A 22,198-nucleotide genomic window follows, 5' to 3' on the forward strand; every position below is an offset into this window, starting at 1 on the left:
CCATAGCTCCCCAGTCTTACCTCTCCCCGCACAGCGCCGCTCAGGGACCGACAGCTCCTCAGCACCGGAAACGGAGACTCGGTATACCCCTGCAAAACAAGTCACCTCTGTAAGTCCCGCCCCCTGTGCAGACTGAACTCCAATAGGTGACTGGTGGGCGCGCAGCAGCCAATCACATCACAGCTATTAGCAGCACCCAATAAGGGGACGGGTGAAAGGAGAATCGTGATTGGCTGGTAAGGTTGTGATCGTGAAAAGAGGAAGAGAGCGGGAGCCGGCGCAGTGTGCTGCAACTCAGAGGGAAACTTGTAGAGTGAAAGTCCCGGAGGCAGATTGGTGACCGAGGGACCAGCGCGACCCTCAGCGGTCAGACCCTCAGCCGTGAGATCCGCTCCTCACCCGCCTCCATCAGGACCTTGTTTTCTTTTGCTGGGTGGGAATCACGTGTCTACGATTTTTTAACCCTTCTTCCGCCAGGACGTTATGTCACTTAACCCCTTCAGGACACAGCCTTTGCTTTTACGGTGTTTCCCGGGTCAAGGCCGTTTAATTCCTGACGCTTCCATACGGGGCTTGTGTTGTATTTCCCGTATTTTGTGGACAAGTTGTATTTTTAGTAACAGCATTCTGATGTACAGATAAAAACTTCTTTGGGGGAAGGAATGAAAACCCTGCCCTGTTATGTATCTGTCCCCAGTGTTCTCCCTCAGGTCCTGTGATTTGCTACTTTTGTGCATTAAAACTATAGTTTTCGAAAAAAAAAAAATTATGTCGGGCAATCTATTACATTTCGGTTGACATTTTGGGATAGATTTTTTTTAATCACTATATTCTATTTTTTGGGAGCTGATGAACAAATAATAACATTTTTTTAAGGTGACATTCAACATATGAGACAAATAGTGGGATATTTTTGTAGCTGGGAACTATAGAGACACATGGATATCAAATGTGTGTGGTCTGTTCACTTTTTACATAATAAAGAGATAATGTGAAAAAAAGTGTTTTGTTTTTTAATGTGGTTTTTCAACCAACTCTTTACTTTTTATTTTTACTCCTAGTGGTGATCTGGATCACACTTCGATTACATTCTTATCAAACTCCGATCACACTATGAGTAAACTCCCATCATACTCCCGTCACACTCTGATCAAACTCCCATCACACTCTGATCAAACTCCCATCACACTCTGATCAAACTCCCATCACACTCTGATCAAACTCCCGTCACACTCTGATCAAACTCCCATCACACTCTGATCAAACTCCCGTCACACTCTGATCAAACTCCCATCACACTCTGATCAAACTCCCGTCACACTCTGATCAAACTCCCGTCACACTCTGATCAAACTCCCATCACACTCTGATCAAACTCCCATCACACTCTGATCAAACTCCCATCATACTCCCGTCACACTCTGATCAAACTCCCGTCACACTCTGATCACACTCCCATCACACTCCGATCAAACTCCCATCACATTCTAAACAAACTGCGATCAAACTCCCATCACACTCTGATCAAACTCCCGTCAAACTCCCATCACACTCTGATCAAACTCCCGTCACACTCTGATCAAACTCCCGTCACACTCTGATCAAACTCCCATCATACTCCCGTCACACTCTGATCAAACTCCCGTCACACTCTGATCAAACTCCCATCACACTCTGATCACTGTCTGATCACACCCTGATAACACTCTGATCAAACTCCCATCACACCGATCAAACTCCCATAACACTCTGATCAAACTCCCATCACACTCTGATCAAACTCCCATCACACTCTGATCAAACTCCCATCACACTCTGATCAAACTCCCATCACACTCCAATCACACTTTGATCAAACTCCCATCACACTCTGATCACTCTCCCATCATACTCTTTTCAAACTCCCATCACACTCTGATCAAACTCCCATCATACTGTGATCAAACTCCTATCACACTCCGATCACACTCTGATCACACTCCGATCAAACTCCCATCACACTTTGATCAAACTCCCATCACACTCTGATCAAACTCCCATCACACTCTGATCAAACTCCCAGCACACTGTGATCACACTCCCATCACATTTTGATCACACTCCCATCACACTCTGATCACATTCCCATCAAACTGATTAAACTCCCATGACACTCTGATCAAACTCCCATCACACTCTGATCAAACTCTGATCACACTCCGGTCACACTCTGATCACTGTCTAATCATACTCCGATCACACTTTGATCAAACTCCCATGACACTCTGCTTACAATCTGATCAAACTCTGATGACAGTCTGATCACACTGATAAAACTCCCATCTCACTTTCATCAAACTGATCGCGCTGATCAAACTCCCATCACACTCTAATCAATCGCTAATCAAACGCTGATCAAACTCAGATTACAGTCTGATCAAACTACGATCTCACTAATAAAACTCCAGTCAAACTCAGATTACACTCCGATCAAACTCCCATCACACTCTGATCAAACTCCCATCACACTCTGATCAAACTCCCAGCACACTCTGATCACACTCCAATCACATTTTGATCACACTCCCATCACACTCTGATCAAATTCCCATCAAACTGATTAAACTCCCATGACACTCTGATCAAACTCCCATCACACTCTGATCAAACTCTGATCACACTCCGGTCACACTCTGATCACTGTCTAATCATACTCCGATCACACTTTGATCAAACTCCCATGACACTCTGCTTACAATCTGATCAAACTCTGATGACAGTCTGATCACACTCTGATAAAACTCCCATCTCACTTTCATCAAACTGATCGCGCTGATCAAACTCCCATCACACTCTAATCAATCGCTAATCAAACGCTGATCAAACTCAGATTACAGTCTGATCAAACTACGATCTCACTAATAAAACTCCAGTCAAACTCAGATTACACTCTGATTACACTCCGATCAAACTCCCATCACACTCTGATCAAACTCCCATCACACTCTGGTCAAAGTCCCATCACAGTCTGATCAAACTTCCATCACACTCCGATCAAACTCCGTTAAAACTCCCATCATACTCTGATCAAACTCCCATCACACTCTGATCAAACTCCCATCACACTTTGATCAAACTCCCATCACACTCCCATCATACTCTGATCAAACGCCCATCATACTGTGATCAAACTCCCATCACACTCTGATCACACTGATCAATTTCTGATCACACTCTGGTCAAACTCCCATCACACTCTGATCAGACTGATCAAACTCCAATCACACTCTGATCACACTACGACCACACCCAGATCACACTATGATCACTCTTGGTTCACACTCTGATCACACTGCCATCACACTCTGATCAAACTCCCGTCACACTCTGATCAAACTCCCATCACACTCTGATCACTGTCTGATCACACTCTGATCAAACTCCCATCACACTCCGATCAAACTCCCATAACACTCTGATCAAACTCCCATCACACTCTGATCAAACTCCCATCACACTCTGATCAAACTCCCATCACACTCCAATCACACTTTGATCAAACTCCCATCACACTCTGATCACTCTCCCATCATACTCTTTTCAAACTCCCATCACACTCTGATCAAACTCCCATCATACTGTGATCAAACTCCTATCACACTCCGATCACACTCTGATCACACTCCGATCAAACTCCCATCACACTTTGATCAAACTCCCATCACACTTTGATCAAACTCCCATCACACTCTGATCAAACTCTGATCAAACTCCCATCACACTCTGATCACACTCCCATCACATTTTGATCACACTCCCATCACACTCTGATCAAATTCCCATCAAACTGATTAAACTCCCATGACACTGATCAAACTCCCATCACACTCTGATCAAACTCTGATCACACTCCGGTCACACTCTGATCACTGTAAATATAAAAGCAAAGGACAGCGCCACATCCGGGAGTGTCAGGCAATAACACACTTTATTCTGCCTCCTGCGGCAACGTTTCGGTCCGAGGACCTTTGTCAAGCACAGTACAGTCACCTCTTAACCACCATTATATATCATTAAGACCACCCCCATAGTTAACACAGAACCAATGGCAGTGTCATGATCAAATAGAAAAAACACCAATAAATCAAATTACATAGAAACACATAAAAACAATATTGTACAGTACCCAATACATATAGCATCCACCCCCTAATGTAAACGCACCCCTTGATCGCTCATTTAATACCATACCAATCCCCAAACGCCGTATCTGTAGTCCCAACTATCCGGATGTAAACACACTGTGTCACCCTATCAGGGTCATGCTTCAGCCGTTGCCATAGTACAGTGGGCGTGTATAGGGCCGGCGCGGCCCAATCAGACACCAGCGCCGGTCACATGTGACCCCACTGTGTCATACAAGCAGCGCCCACCGTCACACTCCTCCACAAGCACTAGCCACGCTGCGCATGTCCGGGTAACAGATCCTCCCACCGAACTCCCACATCATCACCATGGAAACAAGTTACAACAATCCACAGTGCTCCTTTAGTGCGCCGGTCCGGATATGGTTCATTATAACCATGGAGATAAATTACAACATTCCACAGTGCTCCTTTAGTACGGCGATCCGGATGTAGTCCATTATAACCATAAGGGCCAGTATATGTCCAAATACGATGTTCCACAATCTTCCTTTAGAGCACAAGTTCAATTTCAATTCAAATATAAATGGAAGGTCCACACATCTCCGACCAACATCATTGTCCCAGTGCGCATATATTTATCGTATTATCCTTAATAAGGAGGCCAGCACACATTCTTTCAGGGCTCCACTTCTCCATTCATGTGTGTAATGTTGTATCCATATTACCACAATTTTTACTTCACATGGCCATATTCATAATCAAGACCATCAGGGATATCCATTATTACCCAGATCCGATAACACTCTGGTATGAATCAATGCATATATTCAATTTAATTGATATTATAAAACATCCCCTTATTCCTTGGATATCGCACCAACCCTGCAAAGATATACAAAAAAAAAAAAAAAAAACATACAGGGGGAGAAAAAGTTCTGATCGTACAGTGTGTATGTTAACGCCAAATTCGACATAAAAACAAAATCTATCATATATCAGATTGGATAGGGAATATATAGACATCTATCCATCTCACCATAACATATATCTCTGGATGTAATTGCATTGTAAGATAGATATAAGATAATAGGGCTCAACAGATAACAACATTTAGAGTATCCATCATACATCTCATAATTGCTGAATCTCTCACGGGAGATATAAATGGCTCAAGGGCTCCCATACAGCAGAGGAATTAGGGATAGATGAAAATATACAACCATATATGGGTACTGTATCAGATCACATCATAGAAGTTAAAATCATGGTTAAAAGCAATACACCGGCAAGGATCCACAACCAACCCACACAGACGCTATAGGAGACAACCCTGTTGATATTCTATATTCATACCCCTTGGAAAGAGCGTGTCCAACTCAAAAATCCATTGGAGTTCCTTTTTCTTCAAAATAGAGACTCGGTCTCCACCCCGTCTCAACATAGGGACATCATCTATTATTCTATATCTGAGCTGATTAACTGAGTGTTTCATTTCATGGAAGTGTCTGGGTACCGGGAGTTCAATACGTTTAGTCCTAATTGTACTCTTATGCTTGCTGATCCTGGCCCTAACTTCCATTGTGGTCTCTCCAACATAGTAGAGACCACATGGACAGCTAAGGACATAGATCACAAAGCTACTTTTACACGTGTATCGTCTCCGTATCTCATATTTCCTACCCGTATGGGGGTGATAAAACAGCGCCCCCTTCACCATGTTGTTACAACACGCACAATTAAGACATGGAAAGTTCCCCAAACTCGGGCGACTCAGGGTAGTCTGTAAATCCTTTTTAGAACTACCAATATCCGATACCACCAGCTCATCTTTAAGATTTTTATTTCTCCTATAGGAGAATAGAGGGGGCAATTGAAATTCCTGAACATTGGTATGACCTCTACTGAGCAGTGGCCAGTGTCTCCGTATAACTCCAGAGATCCGGTTGCTAAGGCCATTGTATGCTGTGACGAACGGAATTCTCTTATTGGTCATAACCCCTGTCTTAGGTTTTAAAAGTTCAACCCGCTCTTTAGATAGAGCTTTAGTTTTAAATTTCTCCAAATCATTTCTGGGATATCCTCTGGCGAGAAATTTCTGACACATTTCATTTAATCTTCTATCCACTTGAGTGTCACTGGAGACAATCCTCCTCACTCGTAACAATTGGCTCCATGGCAAAGACTCCACCATACGTCGTGGATGCTCACTGGAGAAATGCAACAGATTGTTCCTATCTGTGTGTTTAACAAATAGGTCAGTACAGAGGAGACCCTCGGATTTGTACACACAAGTGTCCAGAAATTGCATCCTGGATTGTGAGCACTCCATAGTGAACCCCAAACCAGAGTGCACACCATTTAAGTACAGAAAGAACTGTTCAAGATCAGTACGATCCCCATCCCATATCAGGAAGATGTCGTCGATGTAGCGCCGCCAGCCCCTAACATAGCTCCAGAACCGCGAACCATATACGTGTTCACCCTCCAGGACAGCCATATAGATATTAGCATATGTGGGGGCCACATTGGACCCCATGGCTGTCCCGCGGCGCTGCAAATAGAACTCATCCCCAAAGAGAAAAAAATTCCTCATGAGGACGAACTCCAGCAGCGCCAGGGCGAACCGTGCACAGTCCGGAGCCATGTCGGACCCGGCGAGCGCCACATCGACAGCAGCCAAACCCCTGGTATGCTCGATGGATGTATATAATGAAGTGACATCAAAGGAGACCAACCACCAGGGGCGTAACTACCGCGGTCGCAGCGGTCGCCATTGCGACCGGGCCCCGCAGGTCAGGGGCCCCGGGCCGGCAGGTCTGAGCAGGGCCAGGCTGGCCATCGGGCACTTCTGGCAAATGCCAGAAGAGCCGATGCCAGTAGTGGGCCGCTGCACTGTTCCTCCCCCGGAACCCCCCCAGTGCCGCCGCCGCCGCCGCATTTAACTATACCGGCGTCTATGACACCGGTATAGTTCAATGCAATGATGGGAGGAGAGAGCGTCACCTGACGCTCCCTCTCCCATCATTCCCCGCTCTGCCTCTGACAGTACACTGCGGGTGCGCGATGACGTCATATCATCGCGCACCTGCAGTGTCCTGGGCAGACTGCAGCCGCCAGGAGCAGCGCGGGCAAAAGGAAAGGTGAGGAGAGTTTTTTTTTTTTTTTCTTTTTAACCGGACTGTGGGGCCATTATCGGGGGGGGGGGGGGGGGGGGGATGAGATGAGATGTGGGCTGTGCTCTATATACCCCTGTGCGGGCTGTGCTGTATATACCCCTGTGGGGGCTGTGCTGTATATATCCCTGTGCGGGCTCTGCTGTATATACCCCTGTGGGGGCTGTGCTGTATATATCCCTGTGCGGGCTCTGCTGTATATACCACTGTGCGGGCTCTGCTGTATATACCACTGTGCGGGCTCTGCTGTATATACCACTGTGCGGGCTCTGCTGTATATAACACTGTGCGGGCTGTGCTCTATATACCACTGTGCGGGCTCTGCTGTATATAACACTGTGCGGGCTGTGCTGTATATACCCCTGTGCGGTCTCTGCTGGATATACCACTGTGCGGTCTGTGCTGGATATACCACTGTGAGGGCTGTGCTGGATATACCACTGTGCGGTCTGTGCTGGATATACCACTGTGCGGTCTGTGCTGGATATACCACTGTGCGGGCTGTGCTGGATATACCACTGTGCGGGCCGTGCTGGATATACCACTGTGCGGGCTGTGCTGGATATACCACTGTGCGGGCTGTGCTGGCACCCAACACCATGTTGCAGTGCAGGAGATTCCTGCAACAGTCCGAGGCGTATCTAGGGGAAGCGGGGCGGGGGAAGGTGGGGGGGTTGCGGGGGCGGGGTAAGGTGGGGGGGTAGGGGGGGGTAGGGGGGGGGCCCCATTTGGAAGTTCGCACCGGGGCCCATAACTTTGTAGTTACGCCACTGCCAACCACGTAGAGTCACTGACCTGTACACCCTCTAAGGATCTCATAAAATCGCTGGTATCCCTCACATATGAGGGTGCAGAAATGGCAAATTTTCTCAACAATTGGTCCAAAAAGATCGCTACCTTATTACAAAGAGACCCCCTTCCCGATACAATCGGGCGACCAGGGGGCCTCCGCAGATCCTTATGTATTTTTGGGAGGGTGTACAGGACAGGGACCACCGGGTGGTCTACCCTGAGAAATGTAGAAAGTTTGGTATCAATGAGGCCATTGTGCAAGGCTCCATCAATCAAACTATCCAGTTCTGTTTTGTACAACTGGGTGGGGTTCACCTGAAGTCTCTCATACACATTAGCATCCGAAAGCTGTGACCTAATCTCGTCAACATATTGTACCGTGTCCATCACCACCAAGGCCCCGCCCTTGTCGGCTGGCTTGATGGTGATGGACTTGTTTCTCCTTAGTACCCCAATTTCTCTTCGTTCAGCATAGGTTAAATTAGGACGGGATCTATTTCTTACTTTTTTAAGTCTGGTTATATCATCCTTCACAAATTTACAAAAGGTATCAATAACAGGGTCCTGTACCGGAGGCACAAAATCACTCTTATTATATAGTCCAAATGTTTCTAGGGACATACATGCCGGCGAAACCGGAGTCACCGTCTTCTCTTTACCAGAAAAAAATAGTGCCAATTTAAGGCGCCGAAAAAAATAGAATAGGTCATTGTCCACATCAAACCAATTAACGCCCCCCGTAGGGCAAAAAGACAAACCCCTTAAGAGTACTTTAGTTTGTAAATTGGAGAGAGTAAGCGAAGATATATTTACCACTAACGATGATGCTTCATTCACTTCTTCTTCACCTTGGACCTGGTTACCAGACCATGATTCGCCTTTTCGATGTTTCCTGCCACCCCTGTGGCCCTTCCGTCTCCTTGGGGAACTCCGCCGGTCACTTTGCCTAAAAAATGAGAGGTCTCCATATTCGGTATACCACCGTCGTCCGTAGAGTCAGACTCTCCACCTGTGAACCCAAATGAAGATGAAGCAGCCATATTCCTTTGAGGTTTCCTCGTTCTTCTTGGGGCACCTCTCGGTCGCCCCCGGCCTTGTGTAACTCGATTCGGCAGCCCATTCCTGAATTGCCACCCATACACTCTGCCATTGCTGTAATCATCCAAATCCCTAAACCATTTCACTCTTTTGGTATCTTCCAAACCAATCTTAAATTTCTGGAGATTACCCTCAATTGTAGTGTTGATATTACCAAGTTCATCAGATGAGGTGGCAGATAGGAGTGTATCCCTGGTCTCATCAATTTTCTGTTTCAAGGACTCAATCTCCTTCCTCAGGAACTCTATGTTGAGTAACATAACGTCAAAGGCATATTTATTGCTAATAGCCTCAAATTTCGCACAGAATTGCCCATTGTTCGGCATCAAGGTGGGTCGTAGACTAGGCCTCAATCCCCTCGGGATTCTCTTGGCCTTGAAATATTCCACCAGAGTACCAGAGTGTAATTCTAACGAGATCAGTTTTCTCCTCTCTGTCTCCCATTTCTGCTTCAACATCTCACTTGATGGCTGACTCAGATAGGAGTTGTCAGTCCCAGCGTCCAGTATGATCCTTGCGGCATCCTCATCGGTGTAATAAAAACAGGCAGAAGCTGGCTCACTCCCACTCGTGCCAGCGTATATATCCATTATAAAAGTCAAAGCGGATGCAGGCCAGACAAGACCCACACCATGTAAATCCAACCAAATAGTAAGTCAGACCGCACCCAATACCGACTTTGTCTTCATGGACATCAGAGCGCACGTCCACACCAGGGGGTCCTCCTGGTCATAGTCCACAGTAAATATAAAAGCAAATATAAAAGCAAATATAAAAGCAAAGGACAGCGCCACATCCGGGAGTGTCAGGCAATAACACACTTTATTCTGCCTCCTGCGGCAACGTTTCGGTCCGAGGACCTTTGTCAAGCACAGTACAGTCACCTCTTAACCACCATTATATATCATTAAGACCACCCCCATAGTTAACACAGAACCAATGGCAGTGTCATGATCAAATAGAATGTATTGGGTACTATGTATTGGGTACTGTACAATATTGTTTTTATGTGTTTCTATGTAATTTGATTTATTGGTGTTTTTTCTATTTGTTCATGACACTGCCATTGGTTCTGTGTTAACTATGGGGGTGGTCTTAATGATATATAATGGTGGTTAAGAGGTGACTGTACTGTGCTTGACAAAGGTCCTCGGACCGAAACGTTGCCGCAGGAGGCAGAATAAAGTGTGTTATTGCCTGACACTCCCGGATGTGGCGCTGTCCTTTGCTTTTATATTTACTGTGGACTATGACCAGGAGGACCCCCTGGTGTGGACGTGCGCTCTGATGTCCATGAAGACAAAGTCGGTATTGGGTGCGGTCTGACTTACTATTTGGTTGGATTTACACTCTGATCACTGTCTAATCATACTCCGATCACACTTTGATCAAACTCCCATGACACTCTGCTTACAATCTGATCAAACTCTGATGACAGTCTGATCACACTCTGATAAAACTCCCATCTCACTTTCATCAAACTGATCGCGCTGATCAAACTCCCATCACACTCTAATCAATCGCTAATCAAACGCTGATCAAACTCAGATTACAGTCTGATCAAACTACGATCTCACTAATAAAACTCCAGTCAAACTCAGATTACACTCTGATTACACTCCGATCAAACTCCCATCACACTCTGATCAAACTCCCATCACACTCTGGTCAAAGTCCCATCACAGTCTGATCAAACTTCCATCACACTCCGATCAAACTCCCATCATACTCTGATCAAACTCCCATCACACTTTGATCAAACTCCCATCACACTCCCATCATACTCTGATCAAACGCCCATCATACTGTGATCAAACTCCCATCACACTCTGATCACACTGATCAATTTCTGATCACACTCTGGTCAAACTCCCATCACACTCTGATCAGACTGATCACACTCCCATCACACTCTGATCACACTTTGATCACACTACGACCACACCCAGATCACACTATGATCACTCTTGGTTCACACTCTGATCACACTGCCATCACACTCTGATCAAACTCCCGTCACACTCTGATCAAACTCCCATCACACTCTGATCACTGTCTGATCACACCCTGATCACACTCCCATCACACTCCGATCAAACTCCCATAACACTCTGATCAAACTCCCATCACACTCTGATCAAACTCCCATCACACTCTGATCAAACTCCCATCACACTCCAATCACACTTTGATCAAACTCCCATCATACTCTGATCACTCTCCCATCATACTCTTTTCAAACTCCCATCACACTCTGATCAAACTCCCATCATACTGTGATCAAACTCCTATCACACTCCGATCACACTCTGATCACACTCCGATCAAACTCCCATCACACTTTGATCAAACTCCCATCACACTTTGATCAAACTCCCATCACACTCTGATCAAACTCTGATCAAACTCCCATCACACTGATCACACTCCCATCACATTTTGATCACACTCCCATCACACTCTGATCAAATTCCCATCAAACTGATTAAACTCCCATGACACTCTGATCAAACTCCCATCACACTCTGATCAAACTCTGATCACACTCCGGTCACACTCTGATCACTGTCTAATCATACTCCGATCACACTTTGATCAAACTCCCATGACACTCTGCTTACAATCTGATCAAACTCTGATGACAGTCTGATCACACTCTGATAAAACTCCCATCTCACTTTCATCAAACTGATCGCGCTGATCAAACTCCCATCACACTCTAATCAATCGCTAATCAAACGCTGATCAAACTCAGATTACAGTCTGATCAAACTACGATCTCACTAATAAAACTCCAGTCAAACTCAGATTACACTCTGATTACACTCCGATCAAACTCCCATCACACTCTGATCAAACTCCCATCACACTCTGGTCAAAGTCCCATCACAGTCTGATCAAACTTCCATCACACTCCGATCAAACTCCCATCATACTCTGATCAAACTCCCATCACACTCTGATCAAACTCCCATCACACTTTGATCAAACTCCCATCACACTCCCATCATACTCTGATCAAACGCCCATCATACTGTGATCAAACTCCCATCACACTCTGATCACACTGATCACACTGATCAATTTCTGATCACACTCTGGTCAAACTCCCATCACACTCTGATCAGACTGATCACACTCCCATCACACTTTGATCAAACTCCCATCACACTCTGATCACACTTTGATCAAACTACGACCACACCCGGATCACACTACGATCACTCTTGGTTAACACTCTGATCACACTGCCATCACACTCTGATCAAACTCCTATCACACTCTGATCAAACTTCCATCACACTTAGATCACACTCCCATCACACTTTGATCACACTCCCTTCACACTCTGATCAAATTCCCATCAAACTGATAAAACTCCCATCACACTTTGATCAAACTCCCATCACACTCTGATCACATTCTCATCACACTCTCATCATACTCCGATCACAATCTGATCAAACTCCCAGAAAGAAAACCCCAGTGCTTAATGAATAAAAATTACCTTTTAATAATTTAAAAGAAAATCATGATAAGTGCACTACACAAGCCATCATCATAACAACAACATCCAATAGAATAGACCAGGGTGGTGCCTAACCCTACACTTCACTATATGCACCCTACCTGTCAGTGGAGGTTGGCACCCTATTACCTGTGCAGATGGCGCCCCCGCTCACTGTCGGCTATCCCTTCTACCCCTATTGGGCCCTTATAGGATGGGATAAGTGTTTTTCATGCATACGGTGTGCTGACTGTCATAATTTCAATCTTGATCCACATAAATATAATGGCAAGGTAGGGGTGTCTCTATCCTGTCCCTGCCTGTCAGCGGAGGTTGGCACCCTATTATTATACCTAGCACGAATGGCACCCCCGCTCCTTAACGGCTGATTTTCTGCTCTGTCCCTTATTACACAGACAAAAGCAAAGTAAAATAAGGTGCCTTAGTGCTTCAAAATGCCAATAATTGGAAATATTTAGAGTTTCCTATATTTATATATGGGTCCCCTCAGTGTAACATTCATTCATAGCTCGTATATACAAGACAGAAATTCATACTTATCTAGAGTTTATGAATTAATCATCAGCCGGCCCAAATACAAATTCACAGTAGATGATCTTATTGCCTTTATCTAGTCAAATACATATACCCACATTGGAAGCTCAAAATCAGTAAATATGTCCCTTTAGAAAACTCATCAATAAGTATGTCCCTTAGAAACTCAAATTCCAACTTATCTAGAGTTTATGAATTAATCATCAGCCGGCCCAAATGCAAATTCACAGTAGATGATCTTATTACCTTTATCTAGTCAAATACATGTACCCACATTGGAAGCTCAAAATCAGTAAATATTTCCCTTAGAAAACTCATCAATAAGTATGTCCCTTAGAAACTCGACGCGTTTCCCCTCTATGAGTATATGAGGTTCATCAGGAGTAAAAAAATAATGCCATAGGACTACTTAGCTTATCAATAGATGATCGGTTTCAACCAATATGATCCTCAGCACCCCAGGGCAGGTCCCCTCTTGATATAGTGCCTCAGAACGAGTGCCCAAATGTATATGTTATCTAGCCTTCTCATTGCCCATTCATCCAAATCACTTGGTTCCTTAGCGTGCGTATCAGCATCCCGCACATCCAGTTCCTATCCTGCATTCCAAGTGTTCCACATGCTAGAGATTACGTGACTGCACTTCCTGTAATTCATGTATGCAGGCGCGACCAACTGCGCAAGCGCAAAAATTCTTGCGCTTCACATGTGCATCTCATCCACTGCGCCTGTGCCACTCAGATCGTTGTTCCGTTCTAGAGATACTTTTCTTGTGTGATAATGCGCAGGCGCAGGCTATGTTTCACTTTCTCAGATGCTATTGGTCATTACGCACGCGCCGAAGCGCTACTGCGCTCACCATATCTACTTCAACCACTGCGTACACGCTGTGTTACAGCTGCCGCTTCTACTTACCTATCCAGTCGTCGCGCCGGCTCCTCAAATGCGGTCGTCCCCGCCGCGGGTTCTGCTGCGGTGTCCGTCTCTTCACTTTCTCCCCGCTGCTCTCGTTGCCTCGCTGCTGTCTCCTCCATTACGGCCGTAGCCGCCGCTGTCCCCGAGCTTCCTGTATCGCTGGCTCCTTGCTCCAGGCGTCACCCTGGTCCTCCGATCCCTCCTTCTGCCACTAGGGGGCTTCAGTGTGGTGCTCCTCTTCCTGCATTCTCTCGGTCTGTCTATGCTCCTTTCAGGTGCTGTAGGGCACAGGCGCGGACTCCTTGTTCCTATTAACCCCTTTACCCCCAAGGGTGGTTTGCACGTTAATGACCGGGCCAATTTTTACAATTCTGACCACTGTCCCTTTATGAGGTTATAACTCTGGAACGCTTCAACGGATCCCGGTGATTCTGACAATGTTTTCTCGTGACATATTGTGATTCATGATAGTCGTAAAATTTCTTTGATATTACCTGCGTTTATTTGTAAAAAAAAAACAACAGAAATTTGGCGAAAATTTTGAAAATTTCACAATTTTCCAACTTTGAATTTTTATGCAATTAAATCACAGAGATATATCACACAAATACTTAATTAGTAACATTTCCCACATGTCTACTTTACATCAGCACAATTTTGGAACCAAAATTTTTTTTGTTAGGGAGTTATAAGGGTTAAAAGTTGACCAGCAATTTCTCATTTTTACAACACCATTTTTTTTTTAGGGACCACATCTCATTTGAAGTCATTTTGAGGGGTCTATATGATAAAAAATAACCAAGTGTCACGCCATTCTAAAAACTGCACATCTCAAGGTGCTCAAAACCACATTCAAAAAGTTTATTAACCCTTCAGGTGTTTCACATAAATTTTTGGAATGTTTAAATAAAAATGAACATTTAACTTTTTTTCACAAAAAATTTACTTAAGCTCCAATTTGTTTATTTTACCAAGGGTAACAGGAGAAAATGGACCACAAAAGTTGTTGTACAATTTGTCCTGAGTACGCTGATACCCCATATGTGGGGGTAAACCACTGTTTGGGCGCATGGCAGAGCTCGGAAGTGAAGGAGCGCCATTTGACTTTTCAATGCAAAATTTTCTGGAATTAAGATGGGACACCATGTTGCGTTTGGAGAGCCCCTGATGTGCCTAAACATTGAAACCCCCCACAAGTGACCCAATATTGGAAAGTAGACCCCCTAAGGAACTTATCTAGATGTGTGGTGAGCACTTTGACCCACCAAGTGCTTCACAGAAGTTTATAATGCAGAGCCGTAAAAATAAAAAATCATATTTTTCACAAAAATAATCTTTTTGCCCCCAATGTTTTATTTTCTCAAGGGCAAGAGAAGAAATTGGACCCCAAATGTTGTTGCACAATTTGTCCTGAGTACAGTGATACCCCATATGTGGAGGTAAACCACTGTTTGGGCGCTTGGCAGAGCTTGGAAGGGAAGGAGCGCCATTTGACTTTTCAATTCAAAGTTGACTGGAATTGAGATGGGACGCCATGTTGCGTTTGGAGAGCCACTGATGTGCCTAAACATTGAAAACCCCCACAAGTGACACTATTTTGGAAAGTAGACCCCCTAAGGAACTCATCTAGATGTGTTGTGAGAGCTTTGAACCCCCAAGTGTTTCACTACAGTTTATAACACAGAGCCGTGAAAATAAAAATTCTTTTTCATTCCCACAAAAATTATATTTTAGCCCTCAGTTTTGTATTTTTCCAAGGGTAACAGGAGAAACTGGACCCCATAAGTTGTTTTCCAATTTGTCCCGAGTACGCTGATTCCCCATATGTGGGGGGTAACCACCGTTTGGGCGCATGGGAGAGCTTGGAAGGGAAGGAGCGCCATTTGGAATGCAGACTTAGATGGATTGGTCTGCAGGCGTCACGTTGCATTTGCAGAGCCCCTGATGTAACTAAACAGTAGAAACCCAACACAAGTAACCCCATATTGGAAACTAGACCCCCCAAGGAACTTATCTAGATGTGTTGTGAGAACTTTGAACCCCCAAGTGTTTCACTACAGTTTATAACGCAGAGCCGTGAAAATAAAAAATCTTTTTTTTTTCCACAAAAATAATTTTTTTGCCTCCAGTTTTGCATTTTCCCAAGGGTACCAGGAAACATTGGACCCCAAAAGTTGTTGTCCAATGTGTCCTGAGTACGCTTATACCCCATATGCTGAGGTAAACCCCTGTTTGGGCGCACGAGAAAGCTCGGAAGGGAAGGTGTTGTGAATTTGCTTTTTGCTCCCTCTAGTGGTTACTAGTTTTTTGACTCTGGTTTTTCTGTCATTCCTTTTATCCGCACCTGGGTCGTTAGTTAGGGGTGTTGCTATATAAGCTCCCTGGACCTTCAGTTCAATGCCTGGCAACGTAGTTATCAGAGCTAGTCTGCTGTGCTCTTGTCTACTGATCCTGGTTCCAGTTATATCAGCTAAGTCTGCCTTTTGCTTTTTGCTATTTGTTTGGGTTTTGTATTTTTGTCCAGCTTGTTCCAAAACTATATCCTGACCTTTGCTGGAAGCTCTAGGGGGGCTGGTGTTCTCCCCCCGGACCGTTAGACGGTTCGGGGGTTCTTGAATTTCCAGTGTGGATTTTGATAGGGTTTTTTGTTGACCATATAAGTTACCTTTCTTTATTCTGCTATCAGTAAGCGGGCCTCTCTGTGCTAAACCTGGTTCATTTCTGTGTTTGTCATTTCCTCTTACCTCACCGTCATTATTTGTGGGGGGCTTCTATCCAGCTTTGGGGCCCCCTTCTCTGGAGGCAAGAAAGGTCTTTGTTTTCCTCTACTAGGGGTAGCTAGATTCTCCGGCTGGCGCGTGTCATCTAGAATCAACGTAGGAATGATCCCCGGCTACTTCTAGTGTTGGCGTTAGGAGTAGATATATGGTCAACCCAGTTACCACTGCCCTATGAGCTGGATTTTTGTATTCTGCAGACTTCCACGTTCCTCTGAGACCCTCGCCATTGGGGTCATAACAGTTTGCCAGGCCAGTATTAAATGTTTAATGCATTGCAGAAGAGGGATTATAAGAAAGAAGATTCTGAGTTGTTTTTTTTTTTCTTCTTCCCCTTTACCTCAGAGTGGCTATGCTTGCTGCAGACATGAATGTCCAGACCTTGATTACAAGTGTGGACCAGCTGGCTACTCGTGTGCAGGGCATACAAGACTATGTTATCAGAAATCCTAGGTCAGAACCTAAAATACCGATTCCTGAACTGTTTTCCGGAGACAGGTTTAAGTTTAGGAATTTCGTGAATAATTGTAAATTGTTTTTGTCCCTGAGACCCTGTTCATCTGGAGATTCTGCTCAGCAAGTAAAAATTGTTATTTCGTTCTTACGGGGCGACCCTCAGGATTGGGCTTTTTCGCTGGCGCCAGGAGATCCGGCATTGGCTGATCTTGATGCGTTTTTTCTGGCGCTCGGTTTACTTTATGAGGAACCCAATCTTGAGATTCAGGCAGAAAAGGCCTTGCTGGCTATGTCTCAGGGGCAGGACGAGGCTGAAGTGTATTGCCAAAAATTTCGGAAATGGTCCGTGCTGACACATTGGAACGAGTGTGCACTGGCCGCTAATTTTAGAAATGGCCTTTCTGAAGCCATTAAGAATGTTATGGTGGGTTTTCCCATTCCCACAGGTCTGAATGATACTATGGCACTGGCTATTCAAATTGACCGGCGGTTGCGGGAGCGCAAAACCGCAAATTCCCTCATGGTGTTGTCTGAACAGGCACCTAATTCGGTGCAATGTGATAGAAAAACCGCAAATTCCCTCATGGTGTTCGTTTCCAGGTTCTGGCGATCCTTTTGTAGTAGGATGGGCATTGATTTGTCGTTTTCGTCTGCTTTCCATCCTCAGACTAATGGACAGACGGAGCGAACCAATCAGACTTTGGAGGCTTATTTGAGGTGTTTTGTCTCTGCTGATCAGGACGATTGGGTGACATTCTTGCCGTTGGCTGAGTTTGCCCTTAATAATCGGGCTAGTTCCGCCACCTTGGTTTCACCTTTTTTCTGCAACTCTGGTTTCCATCCTCGCTTTTCTTCGGGTCATGTGGAGCCTTCTGACTGTCCTGGGGTGGATTCTGTGGTGGATAGGTTGCAGCAGATCTGGAATCATGTGGTGGACAACTTGAAGTTGTCACAGGAGAAGGCTCAGCGCTTTGCCAACCGCCGCCGCGGTGTGGGTCCCCGACTACGCGTTGGGGATTTGGTATGGCTTTCTTCCCGCTTTGTTCCTATGAAGGTCTCCTCTCCCAAATTTAAACCTCGTTTTATTGGGCCTTACAAGATATTGGAAATCCTTAATCCTGTATCTTTTCGTCTGGATCTTCCTGTGTCGTTTGCTATTCACAATGTATTTCATAGGTCCTTGTTGCGGCGGTACATTGTGCCTGTAGTTCCTTCTGCTGAGCCTCCTGCTCCGGTGTTGGTTGAGGGCGAGTTGGAGTACGTGGTGGAGAAGATCTTGGATTCTCGCCTCTCCAGGCGGAGGCTTCAGTACCTGGTCAAGTGGAAGGGCTATGGTCAGGAGGATAATTCCTGGGTGGTCGCCTCTGATGTTCATGCGGCCGATTTAGTTCGTGCCTTTCATGCCGCTCATCCTGATCGCCCTGGTGGTCGTGGTGAGGGTTCGGTGACCCCTCACTAAGGGGGGGGGTACTGTTGTGAATTTGCTTTTTGCTCCCTCTAGTGGTTACTAGTTTTTTGACTCTGGTTTTTCTGTCATTCCTTTTATCCGCACCTGGGTCGTTAGTTAGGGGTGTTGCTATATAAGCTCCCTGGACCTTCAGTTCAATGCCTGGCAACGTAGTTATCAGAGCTAGTCTGCTGTGCTCTTGTCTACTGATCCTGGTTCCAGTTATATCAGCTAAGTCTGCCTTTTGCTTTTTGCTATTTGTTTGGGTTTTGTATTTTTGTCCAGCTTGTTCCAAAACTATATCCTGACCTTTGCTGGAAGCTCTAGGGGGGCTGGTGTTCTCCCCCCGGACCGTTAGACGGTTCGGGGGTTCTTGAATTTCCAGTGTGGATTTTGATAGGGTTTTTTGTTGACCATATAAGTTACCTTTCTTTATTCTGCTATCAGTAAGCGGGCCTCTCTGTGCTAAACCTGGTTCATTTCTGTGTTTGTCATTTCCTCTTACCTCACCGTCATTATTTGTGGGGGGCTTCTATCCAGCTTTGGGGTCCCCTTCTCTGGAGGCAAGAAAGGTCTTTGTTTTCCTCTACTAGGGGTAGCTAGATTCTCCGGCTGGCGCGTGTCATCTAGAATCAACGTAGGAATGATCCCCGGCTACTTCTAGTGTTGGCGTTAGGAGTAGATATATGGTCAACCCAGTTACCACTGCCCTATGAGCTGGATTTTTGTATTCTGCAGACTTCCACGTTCCTCTGAGACCCTCGCCATTGGGGTCATAACAGGAAGGAGCACTTTTTCAACGCAGAATTGGCTGGAATTGAGATCAGACGCCTAGCGGCTTTTTATGATTGGCAGCCGTCACACAGTAAAAGACGCTATTTATTGCAAAAAAAATATTTTTTGCATTACCACAATTTGAGAGCTATAATTTTTCAATATTTTGGTCCACAGAGTCATGTGAGGTCTTGTTTTTTGCAGGAAGAGTTGACGTTTTTATTGGTTACATTTTCGGGCACGTGACATTTTTTGATCGCCGATTTTTGTGGGGCAGAATGACCAAAAACCAGCTATTCCTGAATTTCTTTTGGGGGTGGGCGTTTATACCGTTCCGCGTTTGGTAAAATGGAAAAATCAGTTTTATTCTTTGGGTCAGTACGATTACAGCGATACCTCATTTATATCATTTTTTTATGTTTGGCGCTTTTATACGATAAAAACTATTTTATAGAAAAAAGAATTATTTTTGCATCCCTTTATTCTGAGGACTATAACTTTTTTATTTTTTCACTGATGATGCTGTATGGCAGCTCGTATTTTGCGGGACAAGATGACGTTTTCAGCGGTACCATGGTTATTTATATTTGTCTTTTTGATCGCGTGTTATTCCACTTTTTGTTCGGCAGTATGATAATAAAGCATTGTTTTTTGCCTCGTTTTTTTTTTTACGGTGTTTACGGGGGTCCCCTCGTGAGTGCGGCTGATCGCGCTGGACGTACTATTCCGTCCTTGGGAAGTAGGGCCCACCCCACATGGACGGAATAGTACGTCCAATGGCAGAAAGGGGTTAACCCTTTCTGATTCTTCCCAGCAGCCCCTGCTTTCCAATCATATTCTGGCACTGGGTATATCAGGCGTCTCCACCTTTCCAGTGATGCCTGATTATCGTGTGCACTCCATGCGTGCTTCTGGCCCCTTATCTCACCCGTCCTAGTTTCTCTGTCTCGCCTCTTTGCTGGTTCTTTTCTGTTGTCCGTATTCTCACGCTTTATTTCTGAACCGTCCCTCTTGGTTCTAGCTGTTGCGGTATCTGACTCCCTTGGGTCTGCCCTTCACGATCCCTGTATATGGGTTGGTCTCCCTGGGTTTGCTCGCCCCTTGGAGCTTCAGTGCCGTGACCCAGAGGGTCCACTCTCTGTCCGTTTCTTCCGTCTGAACGGTCGCAACACGCTGGCCCTAAAAACCACTGATGTATTTCTTCTCTTTTATATTCCCGGGATTGATAAGGCCAGTTATAATCTCTTAGTACAGAAACTTATATCAAGCCTCTAAATTAGAGAATTTTGCTTAGTTATGCAGCGACCAAGCGACCATTTAGATAGTCTCTATTGCACTTAATCCAAGAGATGGGCACAAATGAAGGCGCTGTTATTTTTTTTTTATAGAAAAACACACAATTTAACATTAGACATATAGAATTTGATCATGTAAAAGACATACCACCAATATTAAAATGCGCAGCATAACCTATCTCTTTTTGGCCATACACATATATAACATAATGCATTATCCCTGTCAAAATGTACCTTTGACAGGAGCTAACAGATGTAACGTCCTTAAATGAGGATTAATAATAACATATAAATGACCCATTCCGGTCAATATTGCAGGTAAACTTATTGCCGATTTTAGTAACAGAGAAGAAATCATAGGTAACAGCCAAAATTCATTTGCTCATTCAATCCCCTTGGGGATACAGTGTCCAATCTATGGATCCATTTGAGTTCCTATTGTAGAATTCTTTTGTCTAAATTGCCACCCCGAATTGATGGGGCCACCACTTCAATAACGCAAAAAGAGAAGGAACTGAGGTCTCCCTGGTGTACCCCACAGACATGCCTCGATATAGGAGTATCCCTGGCATGCCTAATGTCCCCCAGGTGGTCACCTATCCTTCTCCTCAGTTCCCTTCTGGTTTTTCCCACATAGTTCATAGGACAAGTGCATTTGAACAAATATATCAAGCCACTTGTCTTGCAGTTGGCAAAGTGTTGATATTGGTGGTATGTTTTACATAATCAAATTCTATATGTCTAATGTTAAATTGTGTGTTTTTCTAGAAAAAAAAATTAACAGCACCTTCATTTGTGCCCATCTCTTTGATTAAGTGCAATGGAGACTATATAAAGGGTCGCTTGGTCACTGCATAACTAAGTAAAATTCTCTAATTTAGAGGCTGGAAATAAGTTTCTGTACTAAGAGATTATAACTGGCCTTATCAATCCCGGGAACATAAAAAAGATGAAATACATCGGTGGTTTTTAGGGCCAGCATGTACGCAGTGGTTGAAGTAGATATGGTGAGTGTTTACTTTGCTTTTGTCTGTGTAATAAGGGACAGAGCAGAGAATCAGCCGTTAAGGAGCGGGGGTGCCATTCGCACTAGGTATAATAATAGGGTGCCAACCTCCGCTGACAGGCAGGGACAGGATAGGGACAGCCCTCCCATTATATTTATGTGGATCAAGATTGAAATTATGACAGTTGGCACACCGTATGCATGAAAAACACTTATCCCATCCTATAAGGGCCCAATAGGGGTAGAAGGGATAGCCGACGGTGAGCGAGGGCGCC

General features: G+C 44.9%; 1 protein-coding gene across 1 annotated transcript in view; it reads right to left on the reverse strand.

The window, feature by feature from the left end:
* BTBD3 (BTB domain containing 3) overlaps window positions 1-397 on the reverse strand; it is a 33,450-nt gene extending 33,053 nt beyond the window's left edge. Inside the window, exon 1 of the mRNA XM_077282597.1 lies at window positions 21-397. The gene's annotated coding sequence lies outside the window, so the exon portion shown is untranslated. The remainder of the gene's footprint in view (window positions 1-20) is intronic.
* Between the last annotated feature and the right edge of the window lie 21,801 nt (window positions 398-22,198).

This window comes from Ranitomeya variabilis, chromosome 2 (assembly GCF_051348905.1).
Source record: "Ranitomeya variabilis isolate aRanVar5 chromosome 2, aRanVar5.hap1, whole genome shotgun sequence".
NCBI lineage: Eukaryota > Metazoa > Chordata > Amphibia > Anura > Dendrobatidae > Ranitomeya > Ranitomeya variabilis.